Raw genomic sequence first — 20124 nt, forward strand, 5'->3', positions numbered from 1 at the left:
GGACGGGTGTGGCGTTAAATCGGTTTTACGCTCCTAAAACCAGTTTAAACGCTTAGTGTAGACCAGGCCCCAGACTCTTAAAATAAGTGCCTCTACTACTTGCAACCACCTTATAGAGAGCAAACAATTTCTCAAGAAGTTAGAGCCCAAACTATTTACAGCTTTATAGGTCAAGACCGAAACCATATGTAAGAACACAGGAATTGCCACACAGGATCATACTAGTGATTCAACTAGTCCAATATTCTGTCTCCAACAGTGACCAGGACCAGATGATTTATAGAAGCTTTAAGAAACAATAATGGACAGTTAATGTATGACTTATGCTGTCCAGCATGAGTTCTCTCTTGCATTTTTAAACACATCTAATGTAATTGTAGTTGTCTAATCCTTTTTGGAATTATAAAAGTTATTTGCCTCAATGATATCTGGTGGCAATGAGTTCCACAGGTTAGTTATGATTTGTTTAAATAAATATTCCCTTTAATCGGTTTCAAATGTGTTGTCTTTAAATTTCATTCAAGTCCCAAGACTCTTGTATTATGAGAAAGATAAATATTCTATTCAGGTTCTTATGCTATGCCCATCAGGAATCAGACCCCTATTTCATTTGTTATTTTCTTTTTCTCTACACTATACTACACTCCTACCCTCACTCTGCCCTGAACAATACCTATCTTCTCAATCTCTCCACATGGGGGAAGTCTTCTCATGTCTCTAGCATTTGAAAGTAGCATTCCTGTTGAGAGTATACCATAGATTCATATAACAGGATTAGAAAATACCATGAATATTATAACCATTCCTTTTACATCTATCATCATGCACTTTTTTGCCCACTGCTGAGAACTGAGCATTTCAGGGGGCTGTCCATAGTGACACCCAGGTCTTTCCTGAGTAATTACAGTTTACTTGAAACCAGTAATGTGTATTATTAATTCAAATTATTCCTTCCAAAATGTACTACTTTGCACTTGTCAACTCTGAATCTGCCAGCATTCTTTAATCTAGCTTTGCTAGCTCTTCCTGGACTTCCTTACTCTACTCCAGTGTAAGTAAACTAAATAACAGTGCTATCTTCAAGTATTATTCACTATTCACTCCCATTCTTCCAGATCAATGATATATCAAACACCACGAGTCCTAGTGTGCAACCTTAGGGCATCCCACTGTTAATTTTTTTGCCATGTTGAAAACTGGCCATTTATTCCTTTTGTTTTTGTCTCTTCGCCAGTTTTCTGCCTACAGCTGGATGCGGTCTCTCATACCATGACCACTTCATTTCCTTAAAAGCTTCTTGTGAGGAATATCATCAAAGGCTTTTTGAAAGTCCCGATAACTAGTGTAATCCAGTTCTCATCTTGACAATAGGTACAAAGATCTGTGTAACTCCATGTCTGACGTTTTTCCATGTGTACAAGACAGTCTCTCTTATCTTACATGCTCCAAACAATGGTAGGGATAGGACATGGAGCTTTAATGAACTTGTTGTAGGGTGGTGGTGGTGAGTGTACATACTGAGGTCTCTGAAGGGTGGTGAGATGCTGGGGTAGGTGCTGTCTGGTGGGATGAGGGGGGCCAGACACCCCCACATACTTTCTGTCCCACTAGTTGCATCCTCCTCCAGGCTTATCCCTAGGGCCGGCTTTAGGCCAATTCCACCAATTCCCCCGAATCAGGCCCCGCAACTAAGAGGACCCCGCGCCCAGTGGCAGGGCCGCCAGGGGAGGCAAGTGGCCAAGAAGCCCTTCCCTGGCAGGAGGCTCCTTTTCAATTTTTACTCACCCGGCAGCGCTCCAGGTCTTGGGCAGCAGTTCGGTGGTGGGTCCTTCATTTGCTCCAGGTCTTTGGCAGCACTTCAGCGGCAGGTCCTTCAGTGTCGTCGAACACCCAGAGCGAGTGAAGGACCCGCCTCCAAAGACTAGGAGAGTGCCGCCTGGTGAGTACAAGCTCCATGTGTTTTTTTATGTTTTTTTTTTTTTTCAGTCATCCCTGCTGGGGCCCCATTGAAACTGTTCGAATCGGGCCCCGCACTTGCTAAAGCCGGCCCTGCCATCCCCTTTCCTGTTTGGATCCAGCTTAGAGAACCTCAAGTGGGGAGATAGAAAGGCCTGCAAACTACCTGAAGAGCAGTGCCATCGCAACCCCCATTGTCTGAGAGGAATAACTACAGGGACATTTCTGTAGCCCAACTGGATATGTGGGATCTAGCTGGGATGCAGGAATGCGTGACTGAGCTTTCAAATACAAGACACTTAGTGGCCTTGTTTGTAAGGCCCACATTTGGGAGAACATATCTAAGTCTATCTATCTAGCATCTCCCTTGTAGTTTCTCAGTACCTCACAATTGTACTATTAAAATAGCCACTTGGTATATTATTAGAAATTTTGGATAAAATTTATCAGTAGCCTAATTTAAAAAGTGGCTAGGAGACAGAAAGGTCTATGAATAATCTAGTGAAATTGAACACACACATTCGTAGGGTATATCTACTCGAAGGCCCAGATCCTCCAAGGTGCTGAGCACCTCCTGCAAAATGCTGAACTCTGAACTACATGAACAGAAATTTGAGGGCATTTAGCCTCTAACAGGAAGCAATCAGCATGTTTCAGGATTGGGTGCTAACAGGAGCACGATAGGGCTCTCAAAATGAAATTTTACCATTGGCTTTGACAGAAGCAAAATTAAGATCTAAGCTTTGCTCTGCAAACTCTAACTCAAACTGTAACTGAAAGTGATTGGTGCCTCATTAGTGAGCACTATCAGGCAGTGAAAGTTCAGTTTTTTGTTCTACTGGATCCATACATTAATACTTGATTATTAGTAGCATTCTACAATAAATAGAGCTTATATTAACATAAAAAGAAATAGATTAAGCCATCATCTGGCCCTCCCACTGCACTCTGTCTTGTAGGCTGTAAGCTCACTCACCAGGGATGCTAGAATTCCCAGCCCCTACCTACTCCTTTATTTAACTGTCCTAAAGCCACTGGCAAACGAGCAGCAGAAGCTGGAATCTGCCCTGATTCATATAACCTGAATTAATAAGTATTTTGCCTGGGAGGGATACATGCCGATTCTCTTATTTAGAAGTTTGACAGAAACTGGTCTTAAAGACAGTACTAGTTTGTTCCCTTTCTGGGAATACAGAAGAAAAATCAAATGTAAATTACAATTAAACAAGCATTCTCTTTTCAATATATCTAATATTTTGTAGTAGCTGGATGTTAATAATCTGATATTTGTTGTAACCTATCATGCCAGTTTCGAATGATGTAACTAATTGAAGACACTCATAAAAGCGACAAAGAGTCCTGTGGCACCTTATAGACTAACAGACATATTGGAGCATAAGCTTTCATGGGTGAATACTCACTTCGTCAGACGCAGACGTGCTCACCCACAGAAGCTTATGCTCCAATACATGTTAGTCTTTAAGCTGCCACAGGACTCTGTCGCTTTTTACAGATGCAGACTAACACGGCTACCCCTTTGATACTATAATTTAAAAAACTCACATTCCTAACACAAACAATATTAGTCAGCTAGCTAATAAACAAGAATCAAATCCAATACTATTAGTATAGTTCCAAACGCATGGATAAGTGAGACAGAAAACAAACACACAGGTCAGAGTGACTAGCCTTTTCTTATTACCTCCATTTTTGCAAAACTATTGGGCTGGAACAGATGCAATATGAGGCAAAGCAGACAAAGTGGGGAAGATAATTGCTATAGTAAGATATGCAGAAGGCACCAAAAAAAATAAAAATCTGAACTCTGTGTAGTTCCTGTTACATCAATATAAATTCCAGACTAGTGGAGTAGAGGATGCAGAAATAACCAAGATAGAAAGACAACTTTCCCTTAATCATTAAAGAATTTCATTGAATTAGTACTGAATCCCTCTGTAATTTTAGCATGGGGTATTCAAAGATGGTAATTCTGCTTCATTTATCAAATTCTTGAGCTAGCTCAAGAACTGCACTGTTGACCTGCTAAATGATAGGTCTGAGGATTTTACATCCAGTTTTTCAACAATTAGGAAAGAACTTTCTCAACAGCAAAGGTCTGAGTTTCTAGAAGAGGGGCGGGAAAACTTTTTGGCCTGAGGGCTGCATCAGATTTTGAAAATTGTATGGAGGGCCGGTTAGGGAAGGCTATGCCTCCCCAAACGGCCAGGCATGGCCCAGCCCCCTCACCCCACCCGTTTCTTGCCCCAACTCCCCCCCCCCAGCACTCCTGCCCCATCCAACCCCCCCGCCGGGACCCTTCCCCATCCAACCACCCCTTCTCCCTGTCCTCTGACTGCCCTACCGCCCCATCCAACCCCGATCCTTTCTGATTGCCCCCTGGGATCCCTGCCCCCAGACAACCCCCATTTCCCACCATCTGATCACCCCAATTCCTATCTACACCCCCCTCCCCTGACCATCACCCCGAACTTCCCTGCCCTCTATCCACCCACCCACCCCCCGCCCCCATTCCGCACTGCGGGGAGCACCAGTGGCTGGCGGCATTAGAGGTGCGCTGCCCAGAGCACCAGGACAGGTGCCCAGCTAGAGCCATCCACGCCACTGCCCAGCACAGAGCACCAGGTCAGACTGCCCCAGGAGCTCACAGCCCCGCTACCCAAGCTAAGGCTGCGGGGGAGGGGGAACAGCAGGGGAGGGGATGGGGGTGAGCCTCCGGAGGCAGTTGCTCAGGGGCCAGGTAGGAGGGTCCTGCAGGCTGGATGTGGCCCACAAGCCGTAATTTGTTACCTCTGTTCTAGAATCAATTACATCAGAGAGAGATCGCAGAGAATGCACCACTATTGTATTGCAAGAAAAGAGAAACAATGAAAACAATTATAAAAGATGAGTTAATGATTGTTTTGCCTTGTTGGGTAATGAGAGGTCTTTCTGAGGTGGGGTGGGAGGGTGACGCTGAGTACTGATGGATTTTTGCCAACAGGGCCTGCTCTTCCTGGTACTCCAGCATCTGTGGTCTTGCCAAGGAGGACTGCTGGAGATAAAGCTAGTTTCCTTTCTTGATGGAGGGGAGTGTATCCCTGAGGTCTGGGAAGGTGACCCCAGTAGCCCCAGAAAGGTTAGGGTAGCATCCTGTATGTATATGAGTGGTTGGTAGGGTGCTGACCAGACCAATGCCAGCCCTGATGCAATGGCTGAATTCCAAAGAACTCTTTCTGTTTTCCAGCACTACCACCACTCAGTGAGTGGCTCAATACTGGTGGGAAGATGTACCAAGGTGATGCTGTGGAAGACTATATCTCCTCTAATACATATAGTGCTAGTGGTGTTGGGACTTTTGTCAGTCCCAGTCAACACCTTGGTGCCAATGAAAGTCCCACGGTGTGCATTTCTTCCACTAGTGCCAGGGGTGGCATCAGTGTGGGTGCCTTCAGTACTGGTCCCGCGGTACCAATGGAATCTGCTGCACCGCAGTCTGCTCCTTTTCACTTGTCTTCACTACTGGATGAGGTTTGAAGGGTTTTATCCCAAGATGCCTTCCTGTCTCTCTCAGAGAGGATACCGAGCTCTTTCTCGAACTGCTAGCCCAGGGCTCTGGACAGCCTCTTTCTGTAATCTGCTTCAACGCTGATAGTCTCAATGATTCCAGTGCTGTGGTAGGTGCTGACTTCACTGAATCTTAGGGGTCAAGTGCTTGCTCTACAGAGCACAGTATTGGGGGGGGGAAGCCTTAGACCCCAGATCTTCTGTGTCTGATGCTCCTCTAAGACTGAGCTAAGCAATCAAATTGGAATCTTGCATCCTGTGATTTTCAGGTTCCAGTGGAGAACAAGGTGCAAACCAAGCACATGCTTGGGATGTGGTATTTCCTCAGGCAGAAGAGGCACCTGCAGTGGCAGTCTTTAAGCAGGACAGTCAAGGCTTGAAGGCTGCAAGTTGTGTGTTGACCATCTTGAGATCCTTGCACAGGAGTCTGTATGGATGAGAATTATTCAGTCCAAGACATCAAAAAATAAGGGAATTAATGCTGTTCTGAAGGTGTTTCAGACGCTTAGATGAGGACAGCTCTCATTATAGTTGTCAGCAGGACACATTTAGGTTCCACCTTGTTGCCATGGATGACCAGAGGGAACTGAGGGCGGGTTGCAGTTGCCCTTCCCTTTATTCTCTTGCATGGAGGCAAAAGAAAGCACAACTGCTAGCTAAAAGAATCTGGTCTTGCCTGCATGGGGTGCATTGCACACCTTCTGTGGGATCCATACTTACACATATTTGACAAGGAAAAAGGGGTTAAGCAAAACTTAAAAAAACAAAAAACAAACAAACCTGTATTAGGCAACCATTTAGTAGAATTCCCCCCCTCCTCCCCCATAGTGATGAAGGGGTTGGCCATATTTTCCATAGCAGCCAGCAAAACTAGACCCATACAGGAGAGGGGTGACATGTAAATATGAAACACATGCTGCACCCTCCCAAAAGACAGAGGAGCAGCTATGCTCCCAAAAGCTACCACACTCAAGGCAGAAACAATATCCCTAGGAGCTCCCAGAGAGCCATCTTGTCTTTGCAGCACTCCAAAATGCAGGCTATGCCTTGAATGTAGAATACAGCCCTCCCTCTGGTGTGTGCTTCCTGCTTGCACATATGGTACATGTATGAAAACTATTACTCAAGATCCATTAGCTTTGCTTTTATAAAATACTAAGCTGCTATATTCTAAATATTTCCTGCTGTCACGGAACAGTCATATCACCAGGGAACTATCCCAAAGGCATCTGATGCTGATTATATCAGTTTCAGAACTAACCTTATTATATGCCATGGATACAGGAAATGACTATGCAACAAACATGTCCATCATATTAATCACATCTTACAGAAAAATGTGGTATTAAAACCACTGGTTGCATACAGGTATGATATCAAACTGAGAAACGGTTATTTAAGACACAAAACAGCAACTGATCTTTACTATTTTAGCTCAAAGTTAGAGGGAAACTGTCAACTTGAATTTAAGAGGAACACAGCACACTTGATAAGTCTTAAAATGTTTTTAATTATTAAAAATTATTTTTACATATACTATATACATGCACAAAAACACACAGGGGTTTTTTTTCGTTTGTTTTTTTACACACACTCCCCATTGATGTTTCCAAGCATCTTCTCAGCAAGGAGAAAAAGTAAAACTGATAATGCAGAGTACTACTGACTACATCATAAACTGAGGAACAAGGTAAATAATTTTACCAGTAACTTTTCAGTGATAATGTGGAAGGTATTATGATTCTTATCATACAAATCTATACTAAAATTACCTGCTAAAATTTGCATAGCTCCCAGTTTGTGATCCATGGTTAATCCATAATGACTGGTTCAAATGTATTAAACAAACTAAACAGCCAAGTTAATTAACTTTGATAATCTTCTTACTGCCCATGCATCAGCATACTTTTAAAACATATGTATTTTTAAATAGCAGAAAAACTGCGCCCCATGCAAGGATGTCTGTCCATGTTGAAAGAGTTCTAGTATATCTGCTAAGTCATCCACTGTTGGAAGATGAGTGCCAAACATGGCTTCAGCACTACTTTAGAGTTTCTTATCTTATCAGTTTAGGCCTTAAACAGCTTGTGCATATTTAAAAGCAAGTGGCAAGGCAGAAAGGCTAAAACAATAAAGCACATTAAACATACACTTTTCCAGTATTCATATAACAGTAAAAACTTCCTGATACACATAGAAGCCTTAAGAATATTAACCATTCTTAGGCAACTTTCCATAACTATGAGTATTAAGCATTATTTTCATAAAGCTAACTTAGGCCTTATTATTAAACCTACTGGAATTTAATTGCTTAAACAAGACATCATCTTAGTTGTATGCTGTAAAGTGGAAAAAGATCTTGTTTTTTATTAATTATTTGTAAAAATCAACAGGAAATTCAAATGGCAGTTCTGAGGAGTGGAGTGGAATTCAGGTTAACAGCAGTTAGGAAGGAAGCTTCCAAACTTTGTCTAATCCACATCCTATCCTATCCCCACCAAAACTGATTTATTTGCTTGCACTTCCTTCCAGAAATGAAAGGTTTATTGCTGAAGATATACACAATGGAAAGGATGTGATATGCAGATTTAGGATACACAGAATTCAGAACTATAATAAAATCCAGATACAGCATTTCAAGAGACTCTCTTTGTTTCCATTTGTATAAGAATTATATCTGATATCTTACAACTAGGAAAAAAATATATAGCTTCTGATGGCCCATTTAAATAAATTTATACATCTTTTAAACCACAAACAAAATGTAAAGTAGCAGTAAGAATTTTACCTTTAGTTCCCCCATCCCCACATTCTGAACCATATAAACAAAACCATCACAATATAGCTATTCTAAACACATAGGCAGACATTCTAACAGTTTTATGACACAGTATCTTATTTGTAGATCTGAATATATTAGAGAAAAATCAGTGAGATCTCAGGCATTGCTAACTTTGTCTGACTAAAATCTTTGAGGGGGAGAGTGTTGAGGGGTGATGGAAATACTCAATTTATATTTCATTTAAAAGAGCTAGTATTTTATTGTACAGCAATTTGCGAATTATAATTATTTACCTTTATTACCACAGTGTGCTGGAGCCCTAGTCATGAACCAAGACCCTGTTGTGCTGCATGAAAAGAAAAACAAACCTGCCACAAAGCGTTAAAATCCACAGGAGAGAGGGACGAGCAGTAGAATGAAACAATAAGACAATATTGAGCAGAAAGATAGGCAGTGATATCAGCACAACTGTGGCCCAACAACCATTGTCACATTTTGTGTAGACATCATGGCAAAAGGAGAGTCAACAAATTTGAAGAACAGTGAAGATGTTTACAGGGTGTTCCTCCCAAATGTGATGGACAGAATGGGAGAAAGCACAAAGATGCCCATTTGAAAATTTAACAACCGGGCGATGGAGGCTGACATCATGGTCCAATCCATAACACGTGCGGAAATAGTTACTTTACATAGCCATTAAAAAAAAAAGGAGAGAGAGAGAGAGAACTATTCTACTCTTCTAAAATGGACTTTTTATCATCACATCTATAAATGCTTAACAAATCAATGTTTTTCTATTTGTTATAGGAATAGCTAACCTGATGCGCCTAATGATTTCTAGGCACCCTATTTACCTGAGTTACTATACTATATGAGCAATGAAAGGTTGAACTGAAAACAATATTGTTTAATGTGCAAACTATATTTAGTTTAGCTATAAAAATTATTTCATTAACACCAAATACTGTGTTACTTTAATTTAATCAGTTGTGTTACGTAAGAAAAATATTGTTTTGCAATATCACAAGTTGAGCATGCACTGCAGCTAGGAGTTTTAAACATCTAACTAACATAAGCAAACCCTGAGCACTGAACTAAAGGAACATTAGGATGTTAATGTGAAGTACAGCTATTAAATTTTAAACGTTCACATCTATGCTGAAAACTTCCAATATTTTCCTAGACATTTGTATACTGATGAGCTTGGTTTTTATTTCAAGTGTTACCATGTTTCAGAAGTGAATAAGCAGACTAATGCATGAAGGTCATTCAGACCTGGGGAAACAGAGGGCAAGTTATGGCCACTCACAAATTTTAGGTTAACCAAATACTTCCCAATGTCTGAAATTCTCAGCACTTGGCACTCAAACATTTGAACGGTTTTCATTAGCACCAAAACCTAATCTTCACTACTAAAAAAGGTCCTTTTTTTAACCTCAGGATAATTAACATTTATAATTAACATTAACATCCTGGGAGGGGGGAGGAATAGCTCAGTGGTTTGAGCATTGGCCTGCTAAACCCAGGGTTGAGAGTTCAGTCCTTGAGGGGGCCATTTGGGGATTGGTCCTGCCTTGAGCAGGGAGTTGGACTAGATGATCTCTTGAGGTCCCTTCCAACCCATATAATCTATGATTCTATAACATGCGAGCTATCCCAAAGCAAACACACAATGAAGACAAGGCACCTACTGTTACTATTAAAATTTGTGCCTTAAAAAGACAGTAGCTACTGACAAATTAATTTCCAGAAATCAAATTCTGTTAGTATGGGATTGTAGTTGTAAATATTTTAACATATAACCTGAAAGACAGAGTTATGGTTACAGATAAAATAAATGGATAACATGGAAATTGTAAGCTGAGGTATCCCAAGCAACTTCAATTCAGCTCATGCATCTCAGCAATCTCGTGCATCCTCCAGGTAAGACAGATGTGTGCTCTTTGGGGATGTATACTATGGGCATTATTGCAATCTAAATAACAAATTAAATAATAATAATAGGGCCGTCAATTAATCACCGTTAACTCAAGTAATTAACAAAAAAATAATCGCGATTAACCACACCGCTAAATAGAACCAATTGAAATGTATTAAATATTTTTGGATGTTTTTCTACATTTTCAAATACACTGATTTCTATTACAACACAGAATACAAAGTGTACAGTACTCACTTCATATTATTTTGTATTACAAATAAAAAATAAAGGAAATAGTATTTTTCAACTCACCTCATACAAGTACTGTAGTGCAATCTCTTTAGAATGAAAGTGTAACTTACAAATGTAGATTTTTTGTTACATAACTGCACTCAAAAACAAAACAATGCAAAACTTTAGAGCCTACAAGTCCACTCAGTCCTACTTCTTGTTCAGCTAATCGCTAAGACAAACAAGTTTGTTTACATTTACAGGAGACACTGCTGCCTGCTTCTTATTTACATTGTCACCTGAAAGTGAGAACAGGCGTTCTCATGGCACTTTTGTAGCCAGCGTTGTAAGGTATTTACATGCCACATATGCTAAACATTGGTATGTCCTTTCATGCTTTGGCCACCATTTCAGAGGACATGCTTCCATGCTGATGATTCTCGTTAAAAAAAAATGCATTAATTAAATTTGTGACTGAACTCCTTGGGGAAGAATTGTATGTCTCCTGTTCCGTTTTACCTGCATTCAGCCATATATTTCATGTTATAGCAGTCTCAGATGATGACCCAGCACATGTTCTTTTTAAGAACACTTTCACGGCAGATTTGACAAAATGCAAAGAAGGTACCAATGTGAGATTTCGAAAAATAGCTACAGCACTCAACCCAAGGTTTAAGAATCTGAAGTGCCTTCCAAAATCTGAGAGGTACATGGTGCGTAGCCTGCTTTCAGAAGTCTTAAAAGAGCAACCCTCCAATGCGGAAACTACAGAACCTGAACCACCAAAAAAGAAAATCAACCTTTTGCTGGTGGCATCTGACTCAGATAATGAAACTGAACATGCATCAGTTCATGCTGCTTTGGATTGTTATCAAGCAGAACTCGTCATCAGCATAGACGCATGTCCTCTGGAATGTGGTTGAAGCATGAAGGGACATATGAATCTTTAGTGCATCTGGCACATAAATATCTTGTAACGCCAGCTACAACAGTGCCATGCGAACACCTGTTCTCACCTTCAGGTGACACCGTAAACAAGAAGCGGGCAGCATTATTTCCTGTTTGTCTGAGCGATTGGCTGAACAAGTAGGACTGAGTGGACTTGCATGCTATAAAGTTTTACATTATTTTATTTTTGAATGCAGATTTTTTTTTTACCCTAATTCTACATTTGTAAGTTCAACTTTCAGGATAAAGAGATTGTACTACAGTACTTGAATTAGGTGAATTGAAAAAATACGATTTCTTTTGTTTATTACAGTGCAAATATTTGTAATCAAAATAAATATAAAGTGAGCACTGTACACTTTGTATCATGTGTTGTAATTGAAATCAATATTTGAAAATGTAGAAAACATCCAAAAATATTTAAATAAATGCCATTCTATTATTGTTTAACAGCTCGATTAATCGCATGATTAATCGGGATTAATTTTTTTAATCACTTGACAGCCCTAAATAATAATAAAGATTGTTTGGCTATTGGTATTAAGGTAAAAAGATAGATGGAAAAAAGAGGAATATGGAGAGGTGGGTGAACTCATGGCCTTCCAGGGACAACTCCTATTGGGGGGTTGTATAAGAAGGATGACATAGTAAGAGGTGCGGGATTGCAATAGGCAAGATCCCAGCCCCAAAGTGACTGGTAACCACAGCTGAGGGGTTTCTGTTTTAATTTGACAGCAGGCCCCTTGTTTTTCTCCTTTTGTTGTAAATATTGCACCAGAAAAACTACAGAAGAAAAAGCCTTAGCCAACTTCTCTAATAGCTAGAATGTTCTGATTTACAGTAAGTTAGCCCTCATATTTAGCTGACCTATCCAACCCTCCACAGTTTTTGTCTCACACTCAGCTTTGTGCTCTGGTCCCTAGCTCCCCAGCCTTCTGCCTATCATGTCTGACTTTGCTTGACTGGCTGCCACAAAAAAAGTCATTACCTTCTGCTTGCTGGGCAGGCAAGCGGCCAGCAGCTGAGAATCTCTCACCCCCCAAGTCATAATCAAGCACACACAAACTAAAAACCATTGTACCAGCCAGAGTGATCATAATTGTGGGTGTTGCACTACACAATGCTTGGTGAAGTTCCCAGATCTGGCTCAATCCTGCAAAACCATGAATCTCTGGGGCAGCCCTTTGGTCAGTGCCAGGAAGAGTCAGGGTGTGTACCACTTTACATGTTGATGGAGAGTTTGAGAGCATGGTGTCCTATGGTATTTTTATCCATCATCGTGACACGGTGGAAGAGCATGCAAAACCACTTTTGAATATAATGAACGACTGAAGGAAGGCCAGATCTCTGCAAGATGCTGTTGCCAAACTACTTTATGCTCTGGACTTAGCGCTGACAGTGCGTGTGGAGTGCCTTTAGTCCATCCAAGTCTGCCTGTAGGAGGGCCCAGGTTTTGACCGATATAGCAATACAGCTATGACACAGGTTTGATGTATCCTGAACTTTGTTTCAGTGCAAAGATGTTTTTTGCATCCATAAGCGAGATATGGACTTTATGCAGGAGGGGCAAATCCTGTTAATCATTTTGCTGTGAACATCTGAACTCTGCTTATACCTAGATAAGATGAACTTGTCATCACTTTCCACAATATCTGACCCCACCTGTTCTGGGGGTTCTGGTGGTCCAGCTCCAAGGTTCTGGACTTTGGTCTCCTGCCATGAGATGTTCCACCCCATAGCATGTGTGGCATATCAGAGACCTTGGAGGACAGGGCTGAAGTTATTGGACTTCTCAACAAGCAAGGCAGTGTCATTGGCAGTCTTGTGGTGAACACTTCTTGACAAACCTTGATTCTGATGTGTGGAGTGGCAAGCCCTATTAGCCAGTTGACAGCTCAACAGAATAGTACCGGGGCAAGAATGCATCCCTGTCACACACCTGAAATTGTGTAGAAACACAGGGAAAGTGATGAACCAATGTGCACTCTCACAGCAGTACTGTCTGAACATCTGTTACACCAACTCCTTTCAGTGCAAGCCAAACTGCTGGCATGTCAACCGAATAAAGGCTGCTTTGATGTTGGTATATGCTATGTGAAATGGGTAGTTAAATTCTCAATGCAGCTCAACCTGGAGGTAAGGACAGCGTCCACTGCTGACCATCCAACATTGAAACCTGGTTGCTGCGATGACAATGTTTGTTAAGGAACAACTGCATTCTACCAAGCAGAATGTGAACAAAAAGACCTTTCCAGAATAACAATGATACTGGCTTGTAGTTGCCCCACACAGTGCAAGATTCTTTGCCCTTGTACAGGGACATTATGGGATATCTTTCCACACTGCTGGTACTTTGCTTGATGGTCATACTTTTAAGACCAGCTGACACAGGCCAATACTTACTGGTTCCAATACACCTTTGAGCAGCTGGAGTGTTACCAGATCTGGCCACTGCACTATATATTGACACTGTGCCTGCTAGAAAACTCTGTTCAATTTATTGATGGACACTTATTTGCCTTGGGAAAAGGCTAAAAATTCCCTACTAAGATGCAAATCAATTGCTCTTCTTAATCCCTATGTCTGTGTAACAGGGTGCCTGGTGCACTCCTGCGTGTCCAGCCTCTGGGCCCCACTCCTCACAGACTCAGGGATACTCCAAGCTGGTGCAACTCCTGTGCTCATTTGTGTCCATTTCTCACCACCAGCTTCCTACTATATACAGTAAAAGCAGCAAAGAGTCCTGTGGCACCTTATAGACTAACAGACATATTGGAGCATGAGCTTTCGTGGGTGAATACCCACTTTGTCATTTCTTTCATGTGTATAAACAAAGACCTAAGAACAAATTGACACCCAAACTCACTGTTAAACTGTTCTCCCACCTCGAACATCTACAATAATGTAATACTGTACTATGAATACTCTGCATAGCCAATTTCATTGCAGAGTTTACCTCCAGTCCGACATCCTTTATAAAAGAACAATGAAGTGTTCCTGAAGCCTTCACGTCCCTCATTAACTGACTTGGTCCCTAGGTCACTTACAAAAGACATGGTAGTTGTCTGAAATGTTAATGGATTACCAATTACATGAAGATTTGCCCCACCTATTCTAACCAACATTACTATAAACTAGGAAAGACTCTCTTTGCAATGTATGCTAAATTAACAAGAGTACAACATGTGTAAGAGAACACTGATAGCCACAATTGTGGGGGGGGGGGGACGACGGACCTCCCTTAGGAATCAAAATAAAAGCTTATGCAAAACATTGGACATGTTAATCAAATCACCTAGAACTTGAAATGACATTTTGAAAAGTTAATAATTAAAGTTGTTAAATAATTTAGTTGTGCAGATTCCCAACTGAAAGTTTTCACATTGTTTTCAGAACTGGTGCAATCACTTTGAGCAAATAAAAGGAGCACCAGTAACTGGAGGGGGGGGAAAAAAAAACACACAAACAAACCACATTTCCGTCTACAAATTTTGTATCTAGTATAATTACAAGATCCAAAATGACTATCATTGAAATTTTTTTTTCTAAATCTGTACTCCCCCCAGTTTACTTTATACATAAACTGCTGTCAAATGTATAATCAACTTCACTGTGTCCCTTGTATAGCAAGTTTCTTCTTTTAATTCAAGACATTTAACCAATGCTGTATTAGAAACAGGGTTGGTTTTTTTTTTTAAATTGGTCAATTTAAAAAAAATTCAGACAGTATCTCTTACAACATGCAGAGTAACAATGTTATCTTATTTTATTGCAAGTGGGCTTACATTTGGATGCAGAGCATGTTGCACATGAGTGGTTCAATACCCACTAAAGAAACTTAGGCCAAGTCCACACTACAAACTTATGTCGACTTAAATTACATCAGCATACAGTTGCCTCAGTCAGTACTTCGCTTGTACACAAGCATACTTGGCTCTTTATGTCAGCAGTGTGAGTAATCACCAGGAGTAACTGTACTGATGCAGACTGTGATACACCACGGATGCATCCCACTGTGTAACTTGCCACCATCTAGCGCACGATCTTTTGGGAAGTTTCAACAACGCATGCTGGGGCTGAAATGAGTCACGCACGGATAACTGGGATCATGGGGTAAACTTCCCAGTTTCCAGCTGTCTCCATCCCATAATGTTATCTGTATCCCACAATTTTCATGCCCTTCCCCCCCCCCCCCCAAATCTCACAAGTAATCTGCATGCTGGACATTTTTGTCCAATATTCAAAATTTATTTGCATACATTGAGAATGTATTGCAATGTAGCATTCTAATCTGAAAGGGAAATTAGGTTAGACTGTTCGAGATCCTAGCTTAAACCATATTCAGCCAACTAATCATATGTTCCCTTATAATTTCAATTATTCTTTGTCTATTCTTTACTTTCCTCTTTAAAACATTTCAGTGTTGATGGTGCGAATAACTGCTGTATTTCTGCCACAAAGGTAGGGGAGTACAGATTTAGGAAAAAAAATTTCAATGATAGTCATTTTGGATCTTGTCTATTCTTGAGTGATATCTGATAAGCTTGAGCTAATATAGATGCAACCAAAAAAAAAAAAAAGCTACTACTGCATGAATTCTGCAAACTGAGAAGAAAATAAAAGATGAACATTTTAACAGTCTCAAACAAGTAATTAATTGAAAAAAAATCTTTCTGAAAGCTAGTGTTCAAAAATCAATGATTACAATTACAAGAGGTACAATTTAACTTCTTAGGGTATGTCCACACTGCAGCTGGGAGCAAACTTTCTAGCCTGAAGACTTGTGCTAGTGAGGCTGTTCATTCCCTCTGGGGCACCTGGCATTGACCACTGTCGGAAGACAGGATACTGGGCTAGACGGACCTTTGGTCTGACCCAGTATGGCCATTCTTATGGCTCACCAGGGAATAGGCTGGGTATGAATTCTCATGGATAGCCCAAGCCACCAACAGCGTGGCAATGTTCACACAGCTATTGTTAGTGCACTAGCATGAGACCCAGCCTCCAACAGAAGTCTGTTTATCCAGGTTGGGAGACTTGCTACCAGCTGATGTGTAGTCATATTCTAGGGGTTTTAAGAATATTCACTTCATAAAAGTGTATATGCTTGTAATCTGCAATGCTGGACATTTTTGTCCAATATTCAAAATTTATTTGCATACATTGAGAATGTATTGCAATGTAGCATTCTAATCTGAAAGGGAAATTAGGTTAGACTGTTAAAATGTTCATCTTTTATTTTCTTCTCAGTTTGCAGAATTCATGCAGTAGTAGCTAAAAGACTTTTTTTTTTTGGTTGCATCTATATTAGCTCAAGCTCATCAGATATCACTCAAGAACTACGATCCTAATCCTGCAATGGGATCCATGTCACTGGACCCCCTTGTTCCCACATTGAGTGCTACTGCAGTCAGTGAGGGTTTACTTGAAACTAAAATATTTGCTCACCAACACTTTTTCCTCCACAGAATGTGTGCTTGCTGGCTTGCTAAAGGGGCAAGTTACCAAGAGACATAATAAATAATGAGGGAAAATATTACTTTAATAATACCTTGCAAATATATCTTAACTTGACATTTCTACATGAAATGTGCTAAAAGACATTCCAAGCTAAACCAAGATTATCCTATAAAGTGTTAAAGATAGTTAAGTCCAAAGCTGACTGCGAAGAGCTACAAAGGGGTCTCAATAAACTGGATGGCTGGGCAACAAAATGGCAGATGAAATTCAATGCTGATAAGTGCAAAGTAATGCACATTGGAAAATATAAACCTGACTATACTTACAAAATGATAGGGTGTAAAATTAGCTGTTACCTCTCAAGATCTTGGAGTCACTACGAATAGTTCACTGAAAACATTCACTCAATGTTCAGTGGCAGATGAAAAAACCAACAATGTTAGGAATGGCATACATAATAAAACAGAAAATATCAATGCCACTACATAAATCCATGAACCTCCAATACTATATGCAGTTCTGGTCAACCCATCTCAAAAAAGATAGATTACAGTTGGAAAAGACACAGAAAAGGGCAACAAAAATGATTAGGGGTATAGAACAGCTTCCATAAGAGGAGAGATTAAAAAAACTGGGACTGTTTTAGGAAAGAAACAACTATGGGTAAATATAGAAGACCTCAATAAAATCATGAATGGTATGGAGAAAATGAATGATGAAGTGTTTATTTACATAACACAAGAACTAGGGGGCACCCAATGAAGTTAAAAGGCTGAAGATTTAAAACAAACAAAAGGTAGCACTTCTTCACACAATGTGTGGTCAAGCTGTTCAACTTGTTACCAGGGGATGCTGTGAAGACCAAAAGTATAACTAAGTATAAAAAATTAAATACACACATGGATGATAGGCCCATCAATGGCCATCAGTCAGGATGGTCTGTGATGCAACCCCATGATCCGGGTGTCTCTAAACCTATGACTGCCAAAAGCTGGGTCCGAACAACAGGAGATGGATCACCTGAAAGTGCCCTGTTCTGTTCATTCCCTCTGAGGCATATGGCATTGTCTGCTGCCAGGATACTGGGTTAGATGGACAATTGGCCATTCTCAAGTTCACACAAAACAATCTTTGGACCAAAATGTTTTGTCTAATAAGAGTTTAAGCAAAAATGAAGTCAAATAGAAGTGCAAGACATTCAATATGTTTAGTATAACAATGCATGCATTTTCATCCTGGAAGACCAAAGCATCCTCAAGCTGGAAAGCCTGGTCAGATCTCAGTTAAATCCTGTAACCTCAAGACTACAACCAAAACAAACAATAGCAGGCATTAAACTCACTTTACAGTAATTTAATATATTGTACTCCATCTTAAACAACTCAAGAGGTTTTCAATAATTTGAGTTATCCATACTCCTCGATATAGAGGGCAAAATAAATAATGCAATATACTGAACTGCACGGCAGAATCTAGAACAGCCTATAAAATGAAAACAATTTTCTTAGTATAGTAGAACCTCAGAGTTACAAACACCTCAGGAATGGAGGTGACTTAATACAGCTTTGAAACTTTACTATGCAGAAGAAAAATGCTGCTTTTTAAGCATGTTAATTTAAATGAAAGAAGCACAGAAACAGTTTCCTTACCTTGTCAAATCTTTAAAAAGAATTCCCTTTTTAGTAGTTTACATTTAACATTGTACTGTACTATACAGTATTTGCTTTTTGGGGGTCTCTGCAGCCTGATTGCGTACTTCAGGTTCCAAATGAGGTGCGTGGTTAACTGGTCAGCTCGTAACTCATTTCTTAAAAAATTAAGAATTACAAAAAAGTATTCATGTAATTTAAAAAAAAACAAACCTCTTTATTCCACAATAGAAAGGATAGAAGCTCTTCTTCTCTGAACTGTCACAAATCTTATCACACCTGGAGTTTCATTATACCACCTTAATTCTGTTGCTCGGTGTTGTACAGAATAGCTACACTGCAGCCCGTATGTATGGAGACTAAACTTGTAGATTCAGGCAAACCAGACTGTTTAACTCAGGCACTTACAGTTTGAGAATTTAACAGTTTTAATGAACAAAGTGCATACATAGTCTCGCTATACTATTAATTTGCTGACACAAATCACTAAAGCAGGCAAAAAAAAAAAAAAAAGACCACTGTTGGTAATAGCTTTCAGAAGACCAAAGAAACGAATCAGCTTTGAACTGACATCCACCAGCTCTGACAATATTCTGTGAAGATTTAGACCTACCACCATTCATAGCCCCCACGTAACGGTGGTCTTTTCTCAATAGGATTTTTCCCGTTTTATTTAAAGCCAACCTAAATTAAGACTTAATGTCAAACACAAAAGACCTACTATATATATTTGCTATGTGCACAGATGCTTGTAATGTTTTGGACCCAGGAACAGATACTGGAAAGATGAGAGACACTCTGCACACAAAACGCAACAGCTGCCCAATGCCCATATCCAGCAACTGGTACCTCACTGTGCACAAACACAACACATTCCCCATTTTCCTCCATCTCACTATTTCCCTCCTTCTACACCAGCTGCTCTTATTAATCTGTACTGCCATTCTCCACACCCTGCAAAAATCAGCAAGTGATAAACATCTCCACCAATTCCATAAAACAGCGGAGCGAGGGAGAACCGGGAAAGAGGTGGTAGATGCACCAAGTGGTGTAATGGAGATCTGAACACTGAACAGCTGCTTTCTGCAGTAACAGCAGCAGCACCACACCTCACCCATCACAGGACTACGAAGAGGTACAGACACACATAGTGACCGTCCCCCTCACCGCGGCATCTGCTCAGACCACCACAAGAGCCCCTTTCATCCCAACTAACAGCACAGCAGCTTCTACATAACTCCCAGACACGAGCCCCCAGCCCATCCCCTGACTCATCCAAACCAAAAGCCTGAGGCCCCTCAAAACCTCCACACCCTGAGCCTGGCCCCCAACCCCTCGCCTCCCCAACCCAATCCCAAAGCCTGAGCTACAGCCCCTTGCCCCAGACCCCACATCTGCTAAGCCGCCCGCCCCCAGTGCCTCCTCTGACTACAGAGCCCGCACCCTGCCCCAGGCTGCGTCTACCCAGCGATCTCAGCCTCTGCCCCTCCCCCAACGCCTGCACCCTTGCTCCCCCAGCCCAGACTCTGCCCCTCTACCCAATACCTACACCCCGTCCCCCACACCTGCGCTCTTCCTTCGCTAGCGCCTCCTCACCTGCAGCCCTGCTCCCC

At 40.9% G+C, this 20124-nt stretch overlaps 1 protein-coding gene across 17 annotated transcripts in view; it reads right to left on the reverse strand.

The window, feature by feature from the left end:
• The window catches only part of ADD1 (adducin 1), a 125086-nt gene that overhangs the window by 97946 nt on the left and 7016 nt on the right, over window positions 1-20124 (reverse strand). The window lies entirely within an intron of this gene.

Source organism: Mauremys reevesii, linkage group 5 (assembly GCF_016161935.1).
Source record: "Mauremys reevesii isolate NIE-2019 linkage group 5, ASM1616193v1, whole genome shotgun sequence".
Lineage (NCBI taxonomy): Eukaryota > Metazoa > Chordata > Testudines > Geoemydidae > Mauremys > Mauremys reevesii.